We start from the raw sequence: 23,162 nt of genomic DNA on the forward strand, positions 1-23,162 counted from the left end.
TGAACTAAAGGAGGATAGATTTAAATTAGATGTTAAGATGAAATTTTTACTGTGAGGGTGGTGAGACTCTGGAACAGCTTACCCAGAGAAGCTGTGGATGCCCCATCCCTGGAAGTGTTCAAGGCCAGACTGGATGAGGCTTGGAACAATCTGGTCAAGTGGAAGGTGTCCCTACCCATGGCAGGGGTGTTGGAACAAGATGATCTTTTAAGATCCCTTCCAACCCAAACTATTCTATGTGCCAGCTGAAAAAGGAAGTGAGGTGGTTGCTCAACCATGACTTCTTTTAAATCAAATTTAATGCTAAAGGCATGATGGCGGTGTGCCAATATTTAGGAAATGTTTGAATATGTGCAGTACATTAGGCTGAAGCACGGTGTCCTGGGGGAAGCAGTAAAAACATTGTGTCTTGAGATCACAACCTGCAAACCATATCACGCATAATCTACCATAAATCGTTAAAAAGACTACTGTAGTAATGAGGAAGAAGAAAATATGGTTCAATCAATAAAATCTTTACCTTGATTTCTAAAAAAAAAAAGACAAAATGTGCTGCTCTAATATCAGAAGTAGAAGGATAGGAATTTGATCAGATGTTACTCTTTCTTTAATTTAAAAAAAATAATTTGCTTCCAAATTTTTTTTCAGTATACTTGACATGAATAATTCATAATTAATCTTATTCACATAAATGAGAGAATTCATGATGTGCAGTACTGTTCATACAAGCAATGGAACCATTTTAGCCAATGTAATTAGCTAAGGGTGCTTTGGAAATCTGTATCAGCACCAAAAAAGAAACCTAAATCTCTTGAATCCTGATCTAGTTCCTTCATTTTGGGAAAATGATCTCTTCTTTGTTTGAAGCTGACCCCTCTGATATGATGCAGTGGTCAAAGGTAAAGATTATTCTTGCAGAAAAGAAAAAAGAAGATATTTAACAATTGTAGAATTTTCACATCTATTCTCTGTATCTGATGAATATAAATGCTTTTTACAAAACTTAAATCTCTGATGACTGACTGTATTTCAAAATAAGATTTTTTTAGATTCTCTGAGACAGCTTTCACTTGCATAACAGAAAACAGAGTTTAGTAGGATAACATTGAAACTCAAAGACAATGCATAAATATTTTGGTATCTTAAAACCCTATGGAAAAGCTCTTCTGAAAGAACTCATGCTATTTGTGAGTCTTACTGTTCTTCTCTTTCCACCTCTTTGGGATTGTACATAATATATTTTCAGGCAAAAAATACCAAACCAAGAAAATCCCCTAGAAATCTGGAAATAAAGAAATCTGGAAAGAAATAAGACCTCAAAGACTGTAAAAGTAAAAAATTGCTGACTCACGAGAATCACAAAAGGCTTATGGAGAAATCAGCATAGAATTTTATGTTTGTGTTAAATTACACAACATTTTAATGAAGTTTTAATATGTATTATTGATGAATTATACATTCATACCTAATAATTTAAATAAACTCAGTAGATAAAAGGAAAAAAATGTGTAGTTTAAAGGAAAGGGCCATGTTTGTAATATATATGTGTGGTAATATTTTATTTTAGATGCAGATATAAACTTCTGTGTTAATGGAACCAATTTTACTTACTGTAATGAGTATGTCTTAAAGAAAAAAAATTTCTCTGACTTGTCAGAGAATACATATGGTGTAGGTGGGTTATATGCTATAGGTAGATGCAACCACACATCTCATGGCCATTTGCTGCTGTGTGAATTGAGTATCTCCCCGATCCAGACAACTTACATAAGTTCTTTTCAACTGCAGCAATGAAATTATTCATAATGACAAAGAAGGGAACTGACCCAGTTTACTTGGAATAAGATTCCCCTCCTTCCCCCCAGCAATAGCTGACACCAGCAAGTTTCACTTCAAACTGGGGTTAAGGAATTCTTGAAAACAGAAGAGCAAACTTACAGAAATAACTGTTGCAAATGGGAAACAGTTGATTGTAAGCAAATGACAAGCTTGGGTTTTTTAAAGCTGATGTTATAAAGCTGATTGCACTCCTCAGTTATTTATATCTAAATGCCTCCACTCTTTAAATAGTGTCCATTTATATTTCAAGTGGCCTACATACACAATGCTGGTGCTACACGGCTGTTCCACATGCATTGTAATTGAATTACTGAGCAAAATACAGGCAGGAGTCGTGGCTTCTGATACTCTGTAGTTATTGCAGCCTAATAAGGTCAGCACAGATTAATTGTGAAATCAAACTGCTCAATTTGAGGAGGAATGACAAGAATAAAGGACCATCCACAACACCTTTTGAAGCTGTGGCTGTTTTATCCTCTTGGACTCTCTATTTTGTGCAAGAGAATCACAGAATTATGGAATCACAGAAAAGGTTGGAGGGGGCCTTAAAATCATCTTGCTCCAATACCCTTGCCATGCTCAGGGACCCCTTCCATAGACCAATTTGTTCAAAGCCCCATCCAACTCAGCCTTGGACACTTCCAGGGATGGGGAATCCACAATTTCTGTGGGCAACTTCTGCCAGGGTCTCACACCATCACAATAAAAATTTCATCCTAATATCTAATCTAATTCTACCATCTTTTATCTTAAAGCCATTTAAAAACCTTAAACTAAAGATGTGTTTTCTAGTGCCAACTGTGCCTGGTGCCAGCTCAGGAGTACAGGAGCTGGGAAATGGCAATTTCCCAATCTCTCTTGCTGGGTTGCATATTGCAAGAGTTTGATGGGGAGAAAAGCTCAGCATTTGAGAGATAAGGCTTTTGCCCTTCGATTTCAGGTTGTAAAAAGCATCTTTGGAAATCCTTGTTGTGCACTTCTGGGGAGGAAGGAAGTAGTTGCCTGGGATAGCAGGGATGTGGTTAGCCCATGGTTAAAATATTCACTGATAAAAATGTTCAGCTGGGACAGAGAATCAAGGTTTCCTTCAGCTGCAGAGATCATGGAGGGCTTAATCACTAGTATATTGGATACTGTAAAGTAGGTTTTCTCTCACTGGGAATTTTGCCCTGAACACAAAAAAAAAAAAAAATCTGATTAAAATTCAGTTGACACATTTCATCATGAAGTGGTTCAGTTAAGACAAAGTAGCATATTCTAAGGAGAATAATTTTGCTAAAAAGATTTAGCCAGATCTCTGCTTGCAACCTTTACAAAAATAGCTCCCCAACAGGCAGATGTGGGATCATCTGTTTCCTCCATTCCCTGCTGTGTCCTCTCTCTAAAAAGTTACAGTTCCAGACATGACACAGGAGTCCCTCCCTGCCGCTCCTACATCCAGGGCATTATTCAATTTGAATAACTAAAAGTATCTGAATTTGCATTCTCATTCTAGAAACTATAAGAACTGCTTTTTTGACCTCTGCTCTGCCAGAAATCCTTTTCCTAAGGCAGCTCCAAGGAGAATATCTGGTGTATCCACAGTTTCTCCAGATAGCTGCCTTCCTGTGCCCAGTCTGGTCTCTCAATTTACAATATTCTTTTTTACTCCCACAGGTTTTACTCAATCAGTTTGTTTTCCTGTCACTTCAGCTCAGAAGTATATATGTTTTCTTAAGTAACATAAATTTCCTTAATGATCATCTTGTTTGAGAACAAATACCAGCTTATGTCTTACTCAGAGATAACTGAGTTATTTCTTTATTATTTTTTTTAATTAGGGCTGTAGGAGGTTGTTTCACTGGCAGATGCAATCTGTACCTTTTCTTTCTCCTCTGATTATCCTGATGGCCATATGCATGGCTCTAATGTGTGCATGGTGTATACATCCAATCTGATAAACAAATAGCATTGCAGCCCTAAATAGGGCATCTCACACTCTGAATGCCATTCTCATGGCAAGCAGGGCAAAAGAAAATGAACTGGGTGGACTATTTCAAGTTTAAAAAATGCATTTTATTTGGTTGATGTCACATTTTTAACTTCAGTAAAGTTTTTCCAGCTACTGGGGGAGATATGTAAAATTATTATAATACAAGTCTGTGCTCTCCCCTGTAGAAACCCTTATGAAAGCTTAACAGAGGCTGATCACGTGGCAACTTGTTGGCTCTAAAGGCTGCCCAGAAATTGAATTTATAAGGGCTGAGAGATCATGCCATGTTTCTGTAGCTTGTAAGTGCAGGTGACACACCTCTCAATTGGCAGGTCTGGGAGTCCCTGAGCTTTATAATGAATTATGTGTGACATGAATTGCCACTAAGATGTAGCAGAAAAATGCTGAGGCCACATGATGGAGTCTCCTGCTGGTGCAGCTCACCCTCAAGCTAACCTTGGGGAAACACTTTGAAATGGTAGCTGAATAACAAGGAAACCAGTTTTTGTATGTCAGAGGTGTTTCAGACACTGATTTAGCAACATTTAGAGCTATTTCTTTGCTCAAACTTATATATTCCACTAAGAGAGGACTACTGAGGAACACAGTATCTTGCAATGGTCACTGTCATATTTAGGCTTTTTTTCCAAGGAGAAAGAAATTGCTGCTTTTTCCTGAACACCAGGGTCTAAAAACATCACTCTGTCATAATGACCTAGAAAAAATTGACTTATTCACATGAATTGCTGGATCATTGTAGTCACAGGCTCAAAATCAGTTCTCAAATTCCAAAAGTGTTGAGGAAAAATATTGGTAAAAGCTGAAAAAGAAGCATGCTAAGGAAAAAAAAAAGAGCTTCATGGTCTTTCAGAACATTTTGGATAGACCATTACATGCATGTTATAATTTTCCAAATAAATATCTTGAGACAATATCAGACAATACAAAATACTTATGCAGATTTTTTTGGTTTACTTTAGAAGAAGTGCAATAAATCCTAAAAATTTATGTCCACAAGTGAAGACAACCCCATGAATTTAAACTGACTAAATAATGTAATGAGCTACATCTGTTCCCTCTATCGTGCATATTTAGGATGCTTTTAAGTAACCTTTTAGGGAAACATGAGGTTCTTATGTTTATCAGTGGTTTGTTTAAGTTGGTTAAAGAGTATAGGAGGAGCTGAAGACAGCTGTTTATGCTTTATCTTGCCATATTACTCTCCAAAAGGCAAATATGGTTCCTTAAACATTTACTGTATCCCAGTTTGTTCAAGCTTGGAAACCTAACAAGGGAATAGAAGATGCTTAAAAGGTCTGATAGACATGAATCCCCTTGCCAAAACTGAAGCAAGCAGATAAGGATTCTACATTGCAACTTCTCTTTGTCTCTCATTTTGGGAAGACCTATTTAGTTTAAATTATTTGTGGGGAATCAAAGGTGTGGGAAATTGGTGCAAGAGTAATTTAAAAGGAATTTATAACCAGAGAAATTCTAATTTCCATATTTAAACCATTCTAAGGACTGTGAATCCTTTGAAGCCAAATCAGGTTCTGACTAATAGTTTTTAGTCAATGTATAATACAACAGGATGTTTGTGTGATGACTCCTTCTCTCCCACTGACAAACAAGCACTTTTTGTGTTCACATGCACAGTTTATCCCCTTCTTCTTACACTGTGGACTCTTGACAAAACGATCCTTTGATGACAAGATCACTCTCCAGGCTTTCCCCATCTCTGCTGCCTCCAAGTGTCCCCATAAATAAATTGGGATGCTTTCCACAGCCCGTATTTACAGGCGCCATTGCAACTAAAGATTAGAAATAAGGCAGAGGTCAGGCCATGGTGATGCCTCCCTTCATCTTGTCGAATCCTTTGTCCACACTTTTGTTCATCTTCCCCATCTGCCCTGCCCCTGTGCCACATCTCTGTCCGGTTGCTTGGTAACCTCCCAGCGCTGCTCCGCGTGCGGCATCAGCGGCTCCCGCTCCCCCTTCCACTGCTCAGAACACCCAGCCTCAACTCGGGTGAGATTTCCTTCTCTCTGCTTCTGACAGACAAATCAAATTCAGAAGAAACATGGAAAGCTCAGTCAGAGGGTAAATTCTCAATTAAGGAAAAGAAATAGAGGAAGATAGACATTCAGAAGCAGCTGATTAACAGCATGGGACTTCTACATGATGTTTATTTCAAATAGAAATGGAAACGGATGGAAAGAGGATGGAAATCCAGCTACTGTGAAAAAGATGGAAAAGGTTAAAAGAAAGCAAAGAGGGTAAAAGAAGAAAAAAGAAAAGTGCAAAAGAGGAGAAAAGAAAAAAAGGAAAAAACAGAAGCGTGGAGAGAGAGAAATTGTATATTACTTGCATAGCACCAGTGGCTAAAGATCCAGCTGGAAATGAAGCTGCAATCACTTAACTATTATCCAACAAAAATAAAGCAGATCTTATCTGGAGAGGCAGCAGTCTAAAATGATTGACTGACTGTTTAAGCATCAGGATGTCATCTTGCTACAGGACACTATAACTCCCCATCCTTTTTCAAAATAAATTGGCAGTTTCTCATGCATCTTGTGCTTGGTGTTAGCACTCAAACTATTATAGAAAATTATAGATTAGTAGATTTCTTTTGAGAATAGCTTTCAAAATGCACACTTAAGAGGAAAATGGCAGGATTGAGACACCTGCGGGTGCAAGTGAGATTTTAATTCTCTGAGGAACTAGAGTGTTGCTATTGGACATTTTAATAGAGTGGGGTGCTTCCAGATCTCAATCAGATCCAGACTGGAAGAAAACAAGCATTTTGGACTGAGATGTGGCCTGAAGTGAGTTGTTGGAGTTGGCTGAAGACGCTGTGTCCAGCACAGGACATGTCCTGGTGTCTTCCCACACAGGCACCTGTGCTTGGACACTGGGGACAGGACCTACAGGAGATCAGTACCTAAAGGCAGAGGAGGTTAAGTAAGGGTATTTCACATAGCAGCAGACACCTACATACCTACATCTCTGCAGCCAAATTATGCCTCCAGAGTTGTATCTATGTTCAAAGTAAGACAAGTGAATTTTGGCACTGGTGTATCCAGCTCTGCACAGTTTGTCTAGGACTGCCTGCTCCCACTGCACTCAGAAACCTGAATGGAGCCCATTTTTGAGATGACCAGGCAGAAGAACTTATTTTAGATGAGTTGCAGATAGGGCTGTATTGAATACAGGCTTTACTCAGTAGCCCAGGTATATCTCAAAAGCTTTAGACCACATTCCCTCATCTCTAGATGTGTCTGCAAAATGCTCTGGATCTCTGGCACACAATCTTTCCCAATTTTCTTTGGAATGAAAGTGCCTTGAATGATCTTCAGGGATTTAGATAGTACCATATATGTATGTGCAAACCTAGACTGCCCTGATGCCTGATAGGAGCTTGGATATCTAGCACTAATGTGGACATTGCAGACAGAAACCCGAGTTCAGCTGAGTCAATCTGGGGGAGAATTACACTCTCACTTTTTGTCTTTTTCTTAGGGACTTTTTCCTCAGTACCTGCATTCCATTAAATGAATCTGTACAGTGAAATTGTGGGGACACTTGAAATCTTCAGACTCGGGTTACAGAGCAAGAAGGCACACTGCAGGATTTCTGGGGCATAAATCTGTTGAAATTCAGTAGTAATTTAGTAGTAAATGAGGAGGAGGATGACTGATGTTCCAGTAATGACAATGAAATCTCTGTATTGAGGCAGACCTGTGTGTTTATCTACATGTACAGACACACATATGCACACACCAGACACCTGCCTTTCAGTGCAAACCAAAACCAAGGCCTATATTCCTTTAAAATTCAACAGATCTTGCTCCCAGCAAGTCCATGCTGCTGCTCAGTCACTTCAAAAGAAGCTGATGAGAGCTCTGCAGGGCTGTTACTCAGTGAAAGATCAAGTCATTTGTATTCCCTTCCTTGATCAATAAGGAGTTGTATCTCCCTTGCCCTCGTAATTTTCTTCCACTTCTTAGATGTTTTTTAGAATAATTTAGTCTTTCTCCCTGCTTTCTTCCTTTATTTTGAGAAAAAAACAAAACAACAAACCCACACATGGAAACACAAGAGGTGGACTTTTATTTTTCATGAAAGAAGGGGAAAAAAAGCACAAGGGAGAGAAAGGGGAAAGAAAAAGGACAAACAATATGCTTTCTTGTAGTCTTTTGATTAAAAGCATTGACAGCAGCTTCACCTGAGGAAAGCTGTATTTTACAGAGCACCTGTCTAAACACCATATGTTTATAGGCTTTCTCCTTCTAAGATTCTGTATTCTTTTTTTAAAAAAAAGAGGCTTTGATTGTTTCAAACTGTTCCTATGTCTCACAATACTTATTCCAGCTGGCACCATGTGAATGTCATTAAAGGTGAGGAAGGACCAAAGGATGCAAGACTATAAAACCAATCCTCTTTCTTTCAGAGAAATTGAGTGATTCATATCTCATCAATTATTCCTCTGTGAGATTTTTTTGCCTGAGTAGAAGAGACCTCCTTTTTGGAACATATGGGTGAGTCAAACTGCAATAGGAAGAAAGCACGTCTCTGTAATTTAGTTTCAATTGCTCATTTACATCAATAAAAAAATACTGTAAACAATGCAGGGTTGTTTTCTTTAGCAATGCACCAGAATAGCTGTAGATGTCTGCATGAATATACAACAGGATCTGTCAGACACATCTCATTTATGCTTTTATTATTTTGCAAGGAACAATGCAAGTCTTATTAGATTCTACTGCATTCACTTAATGGGGAAAAACAAAATCCCAACATCTTTCTTCCCCAAAAAAAATCTGGTGTGTAAGAATAAAGTCACTCTGACTGCAGACTGCAATGGGATGAGAATAAATTGCAGCACATATTACTCTCCCAAGTTTCCTGCCATATTTAACAAGTTCCATACTGACAAAAGCAAACATTAATATGGGCTGACAAGCTTATGGGAAAGAAATTGTATAGCCACCAATGACATCATCGGTATTTCTGTTCTCTGCAACTCTGATAAAATTTTTCATCTCAAGTCTTTTCCTATTATCTGTGTAACAAAATGGATTCTACTCACCAAACTAATTCTACAATAAAATTCTGGACAATAAAATAAAATATTTCTCTTCTTGTAAAGGCAGTTTACTTGGCTGAGAAATGGAAGCAAAAAGTAAACTTGTGACATTTCTGGAAGATTTTTTAAAATCAAGGAGGATTTACTTGTTTTATTCTGAGACTGACATAAAATAATTAATAAAAGTTTTAAAGAATAGACTTGTTATTTCTAACCTCTAAATATACATAAAAAGTGACTGTACTGGTTCAGGAAACCACTCATTTACTCCTCCATTGTGTGTTCAACTCCAGCTAGAAGTGGAAGCACAGAAGCAAATATGAGCAGAGCAATTGTGGTGCCTCTATTTAAGTGTATGTTATAATCACTAATTGTTTCTTCCCCTATTTTTCCAATCTTCCTTTAAACCAGTGAAACTGTGTTCATCCACTGAGATCCTTTCTCAAGGAGTTACACAGATCTACAACCTGGTGTGTGAAGAACTAAATCCTCCTTTTATTTTTTCTTTTTTTCATTTTGAACTGGGTTCTCACTCACTTTATTTGATTGCCTTCAGATCTTAAACTGAAGGAGAGTAAAAGTGGCTCCCTGTCCATTTCCTTCATGCCCCTCACGGCTCTGCAGACCTGTCACATCTCCTTTAAATGAGCTCTCATAAGAAGTTTTGCTATTGCTTCTCAGTAGCAAGAGCTCTTCCATGCCTCTGATCATACTCTCTGCCTTCCTTGATTCTTTTCCCCTTCTAATACACCTTTTTTCTGAGAGGAAGAGAAACTTCTCACTGTATCTGGGTTGTGGATTAAGCATGGATTTGCCAAAGGAGCACTCTGAGTGTCACCAACTCATAGCATCAGAATGCCCTATTAAAATCTTCAACTTTCCAAACAATTCTCTAATGAGGGAATTTTGATTTAGTGATGGAAGTTTCCCCACTAACTATATTGTTTTGGCTTTTTGTGTGTGATCTTAAATTTATTTGGTTTGGGGATTAATTTCACAGGGTAGGCTGTTGGTTTTTCTCCCCATGCAAAATTACTTACCATCAGTCAGTTTTTTTTCACTGAGAGGTAGTACTAAAATATCAGAAAAACTGGTCTGGCAATTTTCCAATCATTCTCAAACCTGTAAGAGCTCACAATTTCCAAATGCACTCAGATTAAGGACAAGTTGATAAGTGCATTAGTGCATTCAAATTCCTAGATGTCATGTTTCTGTAGTAAATAAGCATAGTAACTTTCCAGAGGTTTTTTTTTTTTCCCACATGAAGAAAGAAACTATTAGGCTAAGAAATTTGATGTTATCTCCCTTGTCCTATTTTTTTTCCTTTCTTGAATTCGTGCACAGAATTTTATACATTTTAAACTTTGATCCAGGTTGTAAGTTCAAAATTATATTGTTCAAGCATTCCCTATGGTCCTTTGAACTAGGAAAAGAACTATGAAATTGCTCTGTGTCCTTTAAAATGAATTATCTCAAAATATCAACATTTTCTTAATAACATCATCTTCAGTGAATAAAAAATATTAAAATGAGTTTGCTATAACTGATTGTTACCTTACTTTGTTTTGTCCTCCTTCTTCAGGGTTTACTACATAGTTCCTCTATGATTGCCTCTTTATCCATCTGCATGAAAGATAATAAAGGAAAAATAGAAGACACAAACAATTTTTAGGTTTAAGATGACAAATTTGCTGTTACAAAAAGGTGCATTTCATAGAGGCATAAAGATACAGAGCACAAAAGAATGACAGTGATTTATGCTATAATACCACTGGGTTGAGTTCACAGTGGTGGGGTACTCATTTTTAGTTTAATTCTTGGGCAAAAGTAAGTGAAAGAGCCCTTTTACCTATTTATTAGAAGAAAGAATGTAATGCCATTTAATTTACACCTGCTTCTAGTAAATAAAAGCAGCCATCCTGGGAAGTTATTTTCTATGTTTCTGGGGTGAAAACATGAGTTCTAGTTCCTGAGCTGCTTTCCCTTGGCCACCACCATGGCACTGTGCTAAATGTCATTCATCACAAAATCACTCTCCCCTTCTCTTCATCAAAAGCCAATTTTGAGGTTTTCTAGGTAATGCAGGTGTTACATTGTGCACTGTGATCACCCTTAGGGAGGGCAGTATTTGCCAACAGCTGTTGTAAGAAAGTAATTTAAATATTTTTCTTTATTTGAAAGAGGAAATTGCGTATTTCCAGTAAAGTAAGGGTAATGCAGACTTTGTAGTGTGACTGCTAAATTGATAGCAGGATTCTAAATATGGCATTTTAAACAGTTCTGTTCAACAGCTTCATCAAAGACATGGACAGTGGGAGTGAGCTCACCCTCAGCAAGTTTGCTGATGACACCAAGCTAGAAGGAAATGCTGGAAGGAAAGGACCTGCACAAGCTTGGGAAGTGTGTCCATGTGATCCTCATGAGGTTCAACAAGGACACGATTATGTCCTATGCCTGGGTTGGGGAAACATCTGGTGTCACATACCAGCTGGGGAATGAAGGAATTGGGGCTGTGAGGGAGTAGAATGCTGGACATGAGCTGGCAATGTTCACTTGCAGTCCTGGGCTGCATCCAAGGAGGCTTGGCCAGAAGATTGGGGAGGTGATTCTTCCTTGCTACTCCACTCTCATGGGGCCCCAGCTGGAACACCGGATCTGGGATCCTCAACACAGGAAAAACACAAACCTATTGGAGTGAGTCCAGAGCATGCCAACAAAAATGATCAGAGAGCTGGAGCACCTCTGCTCCAGTCAGACTGAGTGAGCTGGGGTTGTACAGCCTGGAGAAGAGAAGGTTCCAGGTAGAACTCATTGTAGCCTTTTGGTACTTGAAAAGGGGTTGTAAGAAAGATGGGAATCCCTTATTATTGGGGCCTGTTGTGATAGGGCAGGGGGTAACAGTTCTAAACTAGAAAAGCGTAGACTCAGACCAGATGTGAGGAAGATATTTTTTACAATGACCATGGTGAGACACTGGCACAGATTGCCCAGAGATGTGCTTCATCCCTGGAAACTTTCAAGGTCAATCAAGACAGGTCTCTGAAAACCTGATCTAGTTGCAGATGTCCCTGCTCATTGCAGTGGGGCTTAACTAGATGACCTTTAATGTTCTTTTCCAACCCAAACTACACTGTGATTCCAGCCACATAATTAAACCCTCAGCTGACATTAGTCAGCACAACTACATTCCCTCTGGAACAGACTCTGGGTAAGAATTTGATGCTTATAAGATTTTTTTATTCAATTTAATTAGACTTCTCTTTTCATCTTTCAACTTCTTTTTTTCTTCCCACTTACATATGCTATATGTAAAGAAAACCCAACTCTCATATATTCTAGCCATATTTCCAGTGTTCAGCTGGTTTGAAAGTTAAGTAAAACATGCTCAGCCAGTTGCCAGACTCTACTCCCCTCCCCCCTGCCAAAGTAATGACTTTCTATTTCAGCAACTCACTCCTCATTACAAAACCAGACCGATTGCTCTCTACTACATGAGTGCACATATTCCTGATCAGAAAGTAGCAATCATTGAATATATCATGTACACTGGCACCAGGGAGGAAATTGTTCTTCATTCTGCCCAGTGAAGCATGTGGAAACACCTGCTTCCTACCCTGAAAATGTTTGCAGCTACTGCCAATGAAGTTAGTGCTGAAACAGCACCGTGGAGCCAAGTTATCCTGCTTGGACACCTGTTGGAAAAGAAAGCTGCCTAGGCAACTCCAAAGCTCAGCTGGCCCCAGGGATGCAACACTTCTCTCTGCTTGTGGGGAAAATCTCTTATCAGGGAAAAAGTCTGCTGTTTGAGAAAAAGGAAAGCAGAAAGGGAAGTATTCCAGTGTCACTGTGATATTTTATGAAAAATCCCTTTGCCAGGATTTCTTCTCCTGGGAAGCTGGGAAGCTTCATCTTCTCCATGTTTTGCTCCTCTGGAATGTGATTTGGAGAATTGTTTACCCAGCATGTGAATTGTTTTTAATTAATGGCCAATCAGAGCTAGCTGTGTCAGGCTCTCTGAATCTGTCATGGGTTTTTATTATCTTTCTTTTCTAGCCTTCTGATGTCTTCTTTCTCTTTCTTTAGTGTAGTTTCAGTATACAATTTTCTTTTAATATAATATATATCATAAAATAATAACTCAGTCTTCTGAAACATGGAGTCAAGATTCTCATCTCTTCTCTTGTCCTGGGGACCCTCAAACACTGCCACATTCTAGTTTATAAAAACTCCCAGTAATGGAAAACAAGTATCCTTTTCTAGGCAAGGTTCAGAGAAAATACAAGAAATGAATCTGAGAACTGGTGTATTTGAAAGAAATCATATGAACTCCATTCTTTCTGGGTGGAAGAAACCTGAGCTGCAGTCACAAAAGTATTCAGAAATCTTTCTTAATGCAGGCTTTTGCATCTTGTGTTTTATTACACATTAATGAACATGTTCATTATCTAGCTCAAATGAACACATCTATTTAATCACATGAGCTCTACTCCCTACACTGACTGAATGAGAAATGCATTGTGTTTAGAGTGTATAAGAAAAACTGACTCACTGAACACCTACTATTAAGGTGATGTGAGGTCATTACCACTGCCACTTAATGTATTTCCTCAAGAATGGATGAAAAAGAAAGATTGGTGATATTTAGCCTTGCAGAGTTTTACAAGCTCTAGCATTGACATGGAAACTAGGCAACAAATCTAACTGAATTTGTGGTCTCTGCATTTAAGTGAAAAACAAAAGAAAAAAAAAATCAATGTATTTAAAACTGCAAGTCAAGTTTGTTTTGGTTTTTTTTGGTAAAAATTTTAACTCATTTGCAGTGGATTGAAAGCTATATCATAAACCAAATCAATTTATTTATCTTTGTTTTTATTAAAACTTCTATTATTGTTTTTATTATTTTTTAATTTATTATTTTATTTGTAGTAAAATATTTTTCATTACGTCAAAGCTAAGGTACTACTAAATTTGCAACTTTTTGTTGAAACAGTTAAATTACTTTTATTAAAAAAACCTCAAACTTATTTAATCTCAGAACTTCATGTTTTTTGCCTGAAATCATGTACAAGTGGAGCAAATCAGTTAAATCCAGCTAGAGAACACACTCTGCCTTAAAAAGTGATCTCTGGGCTTTCACACATAAAGTCCTTTATTTTTATACTAAAATAGTTACTTCTGCTCTGAGACTGAAAAATGACAATTTGGGATTCCAGGAGTCAAATAGCATAGGCAGGTGCTAATGTTGCTTGGGGCCACTAAAGATGGGGACTACTAAATATGGGTACAAGTATACAAAGACATAAATCAGTTGTTTAGAAATATGATTTGCACTACTCGGTATACTTAGAATTTTCTGATAAAAAATAGTGTTTATGGTATTGTAAGACAGTAGCTGTTACAAGCACTGCAAGAAACTCAAAGCAAAGATAAAATATCAGGAAACATTTTCTTTGTGTCTGAATTCAATTAACTAGTAAGTCTTCTACTAGAAGCAACATACATATCTTGCCAATAATATGTACATTGTGTGTAATACTGTATCAGAATTAATCATAGCATGATTGTGATTATTTTAATCTTTTGATCATTTCTCACCATGTGTTTTTTTCTTAACTATTTCTCAAATCTTCCCTGGAGACCTCACAGCATGAACAGGCTGAAATAGAAGTATCTTCCACTCATTTTACAAATTGCACTGTGATGTGAAACTGAATCTCATATGTGTTACTCAGTATGAGGCAATAAATAAGGTTTAAAGAATGCTGAACCCATGCCTTAGTCACAGGTTCAATTGACACAAATCTTAAAGAAAAGTGCCAAATGAAATTTCAGTGGCATGTGACTGATTTAGCTATGCTGATTGCATTGATGGAGTAAAGCAAACAAAGGAAACAAAGGGAACAAAAACCCCTAAAACCTACCCCCCTCTTAATGAGAGAACTCACAGGTAGTAAATAAGAAACAAAGTTGTAACAGAGGGAATTTCACCACACTTCATGAGGAACTCTATTAGAGGTATCACTTCATATGAAGAGGTAATGAGAAAAGTTCAAATAAAGCCATCCAAAAGACCTGTGGATTTGGCACTTGGAGTTATGGTTTAATGGTGAACATGCTGCTGCTGAGTAAAAGCTGGACTCAACTGCCTTAGAGGTGTTTTCCAGCCTAAATGATTCTATGATTCTGAATACATTTAGTCTGTATATTAGGGCTTAGTTCCTCGCCATGAAATCTATTGAGGAATAATCTCAGAAGAAATGTGATAGAAATTTTATTGCTTAAAATATTTTAAAATGGGACTGGACAGATCTGAAGGAAAACACATTGTGAAAAGCAGTTTCCCTTAGAGAGAGACACACTAGCTGATCATCAAGGTCTCTCTCCCATCTCTGGCTTCTGTGGTTATAATTACAGCTTTCCTTCCCTGAGTTGTGAAGGCCCAAGCTCAGCACAGCTACTGAGCAGGTCCTTGTTATCAGCTACTGGCAGTCAATGGTCATTGATGCTCAGGTTCCCAGAAATGCTGAGTCTGGTATTGACTGGCCACTTCTAGCACCTTAACCTTTAGTGTCAGCCAGGTCAATAGCCAAAATGAGTCTAGTTCCACCAAGCCTTTTATTAAAATGGAATCACCAGGCTGTTTCTCTTTTTTCAAACTGGGAAATGCTGTGAGTGCAAAGGAAACTGAAGGCTGGAGAATCCCAGAAGACAAGGGTTTAATGTGCATGGCTCAAACATCAATCCTTGGTTGGCTGGATTGTTGTTAATAACACAGGAGTCCTTGGTAGTTATCAAAGATTGTTGGTAGTAACACTCTGTGGGAAAGAACAAGATATGGCTGGACAAGGGGCCATACAGAGCTAGGACAGCACTTCTCCAGGACAAACATGGTTTTTGAAGTTCCTGGAGACAAGCACAACACAGTCCAGTGCAAGCACAGGAAGTGGGCATGGAATGTAGGGGGGAAACAAGAACACCCAAGGTCCTGATGCCTCCAATCATTTCCAGAAAGCCTGAAAGAACAGATTGTGCATAAATAATTTATATAGAAAGTGAGAAACCTACCTTCAGTGTAGGGAAAGCCTCTCTATAAATATGTGATTCCATCAAGCCCAACTGTGTGACTTAGGATCCTGGACATTCTATCACCTGGATTGAAGCTGAAAGCAGGACTTGTGATCATTTTTTCTTGCTCTCTTTTTATTTTTTCTATTTTTTCCTTCTTCTATTCCTTCCTTCCTTCCTTCCTTCCTTCCTTCCTTCCTTCCTTCCTTCCTTCCTTCCTTCCTTCCTTCCTTCCTTCCTTCCTTCCTTCCTTCCTTCCTTCCTTCCTTCCTTCCTTCCTTCCTTCCTTCCTTTCCTTCCTTTCCTTCCTTTTCATTCTTTCATTATTTTTTCATCATTTTTCACCCCTATCCATAATCCGCTGCTGTGTGCTTGCATAAATTTTCCCAATTTCCATGCCAAGAGTGTAATTTACCAATACGATTTGGCGAGTCATTGTAAACCCTTTGACTTTTGTCGCTTCTTTTGAGTACAAGGAATCTATGAATCTTGGGTGCTCCCTTCCCCTTAAAGGTGGGGCATTGCAATGATGAAGCAGAAATGAGTTCAAGTTACTGACAGTTTTTACAGATACTGGGTTCTCTGCCCTTGACATTTGAGAAAAAAAAGATTGGTGAGAAGGTGCTCACAGGAAAAAAAATGAGGCTGAAAATCTGAATCCCTCAAGAGGAAGAAGGAAGAAAGTTAGTGCTGGATTGATTTAAACTTGGAGTACTGAATAAGAAAAGTGAAAAAAAAAGAGCACCTCTGGGATTGACTTTAGGCAGCTAAGTCAGAAAATACTGACAGTGGAGTCAATTTACATCATCTTTAATTGGCTGCTGAGAATCTGTGGTGCAAGGTGAGTTTCATTGTCCTGAAAAGATTTGAAATGCAAATATTACTTGGAATTAATGATTGCTATTTGATATCTCTCATTACAGAGATCTTAAAGCATGGTCCTTAATTGTTTGCTTTAAGTATTTTTTTTAATGCAGACAGAAACTTCTAATAAGAAATACTTTGTGCTTTCACAGTGCATATTTGGACTGTAGTACACACCCTAAAGTATTGCAAGGCATCAGGGTCTGATAATACAGTGCCAGAACTGCTACAGAAAAGTAGGTATTTTGTTTTAATGTGGCTATTGGCCCTAACCAAATACATGGAACACCAACACAGACCATCCTTCCCAATAAATAGGGAAAGCCAGGGATGCTACATCATCTCAAAATGGTCATCATGTACATCAATCATTGATAAATATTGTTTTGACCTTAACAGTTTATTTTTTTACCTTATAATGCTTAATTTTCATTTATCATCACTAAAAGTGAGCTAAAAATGAGAGCTAAGGCTGAGTATGTAATACAGCCAGGTTCCTGTTATGATTCTCCTAAATGTGTGCCACTCACTGGAGCTCCTCAGACCGTTGGAGGCCCATAAAAATTTAGAAAGAGCATTGGAAGTAGGTGAAAACTGTCATTATTTTCCCAAACACACGTGCACATACATTCCTGCAGTTGGCAGAAGTGCCACTGCCGGATGGTGGATGGAACTGGGAGATGACCCCTGATGGCTGTTACAGAGTAATTAGAGTGCTTGTAATTATAACAGTAAAATTAACGTTTTTGTAAAGCAGTAACATTTTGATTATGAACATGCTAAGTATTTTATTTATGTATCATTATCCCTGACCTGTAACTATCATGCTGTAGGAGGATTGCAGATACTTTTCATTTGAAAAATTGGATACTTGTTGCCATACAATTGCGTCATATCTCTTTGAATCCTGACTTTTTTGTTGGAGAGGAATGTTTTGTATTGCTTCTATGCAAAGGGTGCGCATTTGTAACTCTTGAGAATCAGTGAAGTATTTTCTGACATTGGATAAGGTTTTCAGCCAGTAAAAATTCGTATTTAGGTGTTTCACCTACATCAATTGAACTTTAGTCACTACAGTATGGAGGGGAAGATCACAGAATTATCAGTAATATCTTGAGTTGGAAGGGATCCATAAGGGTTACTGGGTACAACTCCCTGCTCTTACAAGAGCCTCCATAAACCCTCCATATGACTAAAAGTGTTGTGCAGGCACTCCTTGAACTCTTACAGGCTTGGTGCCATCACCAGTTCCTTGGGGATCCAGTGACTGATCACTGTCTCAGTGAAGAAACCTTTCCCAATGTCCCTCTGAACTTCCCCTGATGCAGCTTCATCCCATTTACTCATATCTTATCTCTGGTTACCAGAGAGGGGAGATCAGCACTCCCCATCCCACTGCCTCCCTTGGGGAATATGCAGACTGTAGTGAGGGCACTCTCCTCTCCCTCTCCTCTCCTCTCCTCTCCTCTCCTCTCCTCTCCTCTCCTCTCCTCTCCTCTCCTCTCCTCTCCTCTCCTCTCCTCTCCTCTCCTCTCCTCTCCTCTCCTCTCCTCTCCTCTCCTCAGTGAAAAAATTCCTTTATTTTCAGTGGGGAAAAACCTACCTGTTCCATCTCTTCCAGCTTTCCTAGTGTTTGAGCTTACTCACCTGCTCACTCACCCTGTTACTTTCTTGAGTTTCTCACAGACCATGTATGCTGTGCTGACATGCAGACAGCATTGATTTTTTTGACATTTTGATTTTCAAAACCAGGGGTTTCAAAACCAGCCATGCTGGTCAGAGCTCAAAGCCAAGGCAAGCTGTGTTTTTACTTTCAAGGGGTGGTTTAAAATTGCCAAAGTAAGATGTCAGAAAACTCTGCATTTGAGAAATTCTTTCTCAGTTTCTTTGCAGTAACAGCTCACAAGTGAATGTAGGATGTATTCCACTTGCTAAAATGGAAAAAATTTCCTTTATTCTCAGAAACTAATAGAGTTGGGAAAAGAAATCAGAATTCTGCATTCTAACCAACCAAGGCTTGCAAATAAGTAACCTTACATTTAGCAGCCCACAAATCTTTGTGACTGGTGCATCTATGCAAGATGTGTAATTATTAAGGCCTAGCTTATTAAGCACATGTGGAAATTGGCTGAATTGCTTGATTTGGTAAAAAATTACATGCTACATTTAATCAGCCCTCCTTTAAGGAACAAATGTCATTAAACACCACTTAATTAGCTGTTCCTACATCCCCACTGTGTGAAAAATTGTATCCTTGATGACTACAAAACATTTTTAAGGTCAAATGTAGTGAATAAAAATATCATTGAATGCCCTCTGGTAGCAGTCTACATAAAAGTGCAGCTCATTTGCATTAATTGAACAGATTAGTTCTGCATCACAGTTAATCAGAATCTGATGTCTGTACTGTACAGATGGAGAGGACCTTCTATAGTTAAGCTTTCCTTGTTTTCTTTTTTTTTTTTAGTTGTTTGTAAGTCTGTTAATTTGTCATGGTGGATAGATGTGAAAATAACTTCTTACTCTATTAATTTTGGATTCCTGCTTTCTATTACCCCAGTGTGTCACATTTGGAGAGAGGAGAAATGTACAGCAAAACAGGAATTTACCATTTTGAATAAAATAATAGTTATTTTTCTCTCCCATGAAATTAACATGATTTATTCCTCTGGATCTGTATGAGATCAGTTATCCATCTCATTCTTTAATATTCACAAAGGCCTTTCCTGCCTATTTATCCTCTCCTTTCTTCTCCCTGCCACTATGTAATGTGGAGTGCTGTGTGCCTGAGACTCCAGCCTGTTTATTTCACCAAAATCTTTGAGTGTTATTTCTTTTTAGAAAAGGTGTGAGAAGCCAGATTTTTGGCAAGCTCCAGTAAAACAGTCAAACAGTCTGAATTACTGATGTCATCCCCTGATCTATAAAACAAAAGGGAGAAGAGAAAGATGAGCTACAAGGTTCAGATTTTATTTTTAGATAGGGAGTTATGGCAGGTGTTGTGGTTTCTGACAAAGATTTCATCTGCTTTCTAAGCAAACTGTGGGAGGGATGTCAGCATGATCCCTGCAAAGAACAGCAGCATAGACCCTAGCAGGCTTGCAGACAGTCAGATTTCCTTAGCTAGTAACAATGAGTTCAGTATTACCTGAAAAATGTACTGATCCAAGGTTTCACTGTGACATTTGGTTTCACAGGATGTGCTCACAAGGCCATTCTTCTTCTGGATATATTCCTGGAGACAGAACCACCAGGACAGTGAGTTTGCTGGGGATGTTTAATGGAAGAATTCTTTCTGATGGCAGATGCTCAGTAGTTTTATTTCTCTCTTGAGCCAGGAGTGGATAAAAATGTGGGAAGAATGGTTTTATTCCACCTTATTGCCTTATTTTGCTATTCTACAGCAACTTTCCTAAACTTTGGTATAAAACCAGAAACATCCCCCCTGTAGTTTCCTTAATTTACACTTTGCAATGCCCTTAGAGTTTGGGGCATTTGAGGTTACCCTGGTGTGTAAGACTCTAAGAATTCATGTACACGCTGGAGCAGGGGTTCTTCCAGCCTGGATCAACTACAGGAAGGCTCATGGCACAGCAGCTTTCCTCAGAGGGCTCTGCCTCTTCCCTTTCCACCTCTTCCCTTTACCCAGTTAAGGAAACAAACCTTCTTTTTCTTCTGTTTAATCCACCAAAAGCCTTTGCTATTGAACAAACACCTGAGGACATCATGTGGAGAGGCTGTTTCTTATTTTTGGGGTACTTCTTGGGTCTTTAAAATTGAGACATCAGAGTGGCACTCTATCTGGGAGAACCTACTGAATGTTTTCTTGTGATATACAGGTGGTATGTGTCTCTCATGGGATCTTCAAAGATGGTTTTGTGTTACAGTTTCCTTTTTCCTGTTGTAAATTTCCATGACTTCTTCAGTTTAAGGCAAAATTAAAGGATACAGGTAAAATAATTGATATACTCAGATGAATTAGATCACCCTTGTAAGTCCCTTCCAACTGAAATATTCTATTCTATTCTATTCTATTCTATTCTATTCTATTCTATTCTATTCTATTCTATTCTATTCTATTCTCCATTCCATTCCATTCCATTCCATTCCATTCTGGTGTGTGAATTGAATTACCATCTCTGGAAGAAGAACAATAACAAAAAAAGAGCAGCTATCACATGACAGCCCCCCCCCACCCAAGAAAATAAAACCACAAAAAACAATAGACAATAGCAACAAAAACAACCAAAGAACCCAATCAGCCCCCCACAAAGAAAACAAACTAAAAATCACCACATATTTTCCTTGTAAATTCAGAAGTCATAATTAGAGAAACAAAAAAAAAAACCAAACAAACCACCCCTCATTTATATATTAATGTTCTGTAAATTAACTAGCTCCCAGTGGAAACAAGTTTATTTTTCAGTTACTCTTCTATTTTCTTATAGATGCACAACTTTCTCACAAATACATAAGACAAAAATAAACTGCACCATATTTTCTTCAAAGACAGAACAAGGTTTAATGCTCACAGTTTTGTTGAGAGCTAGAAAATTAAATTATCTTTGGAATTAGAAGTCAAATCTTATGCTTACAGTGATAAAAAATAAATGTACTCCTGAAGTAGAGAAGCAGGAGTTGGAGGGTGAGAAAGTACTGTGAGGGAAGTATTCATATATAATGTTACATTGTAATAAATATTTAAATATACATATTTTTTACAAAGTTTAAGTAAAATTTAAGGAAACACAAAACATTAATTAGTATTTGGGCAGAGGTCACACTCTCCTTTCCTTTCCTGATGAGGAAGTGTCCCAGGCACATTTTTGCTAAGCAGGCAAGTTGATCCCAAATATTCTTCCTTTTCTTACAGGGCAAAGGTCTAACCCCTGAGTCCTTGTTATCTGCTGAGCTCTTCTGAAGTTGGTGAATTGCTTAAAGCAATTCTTTGGTTCTACTCTGCTAAAATTCCCCAAAGACTGTAAGAGGAATATTTCTAACTAATCTCATAGAAAAAACTAAGAACAAACTCAGTGAAATTAAATCGTACCAGGTTTCTCTTTCAGCAGCAGAAGGCCTCCAAAGTGCCCCCTTGGTCTCTTCATGATGAACCTTTCAATGTAATGAAACAATACTTAAGTTCCAAATATTTTGAGACTTTATAATGAAATTATTTGTGGTGTGAACTCTTCCTTGGCTACCTATTTTTCTTTAATGTTTCTTATTTCTTTTCTAATAGCATCTCTTTATTTAAAAGCATATGTAGGCATTGCAAGCTCAGTTTAGATACTGAAAGAAAAAATAACCTTCATGCATTAGGTTCCTCACTCCTATTTTTGCATGCTTGTAGGCTATGTTTGGATTTTTACCACTATAAATATGTTTAAACTCAGATAACCTTAAAAAACTCTGCTCTACTGTGCTCTGTGAACCCACCATTTTATTGCACATTACCAAAATACTTCAAAAGCATTAATTTTAATTAGTGCAAGTATAAATTAGGTAAAATTGTATGATTGATTTCATACACACACACAAGCATGTATGCACTTTGGATTTTATCCACATGGCAATGTTTACCTGATTAAAATCATTACAATTTTTCTGATATCTTGGCAGTTTGCTCTCACACCTTGACTAGAAGTCTTTTGCATCAACTAAGAATGTTTTGTAGAATTCATCTTCGCTATTATCAGCTTGTTTTATTAATATATTTCCATCCATGGCAGGTATTCAAGAGAAATATTTCCTCCTGTCCAGCCTGAAACTTTCATCACTGGGCTGTCTCTGTTTTCCCAGAATTGTCTTGTCCTGTCAGGCTCTTGTTTATTAAGAGGAACCACTCCATTCAAGGAAGCACTGTTGTAGGTGCTTTATGAAAACAGATAAAAAGGGTTCTACACAGGCAGGTCCAAATTTAGCAGTATCTTATCTGTGACCCACAGCAGACTAGTGAGTGGACATGCATTAAATATTTCCCATTCTCATGACTTTTCATCTCTCTTCATCATGATCAAGGTACACTAAAATAACTGAAGGAAGCTCTGCACTGAGGTTACTTCTGTAAAAGTTATACCACAACCTTCAGTAGAAATGTGGTAGGTCTATTCCCTTCCTAGAGATCTCTCAATCTCCTCTCATAAAGTTAACTTTATATATTTCTTTTTCCTAGAAAATGTTGGATAGAACATGCAATGTATTTAACACACACCTCTGCTGGGTGTGTGCAGGTCTGCAGCCAAACCTTCCACTGGTATAGCTGGATGTGTTTGCTGAAAATTACAAGTGTCAGGTGTGGTTGAAATTATGCATTAGAGACTCACTGATGTTTTTTGT

Source organism: Molothrus aeneus, chromosome 1, assembly GCF_037042795.1.
Source record: "Molothrus aeneus isolate 106 chromosome 1, BPBGC_Maene_1.0, whole genome shotgun sequence".
Taxonomy (NCBI): Eukaryota; Metazoa; Chordata; class Aves; order Passeriformes; family Icteridae; genus Molothrus; species Molothrus aeneus.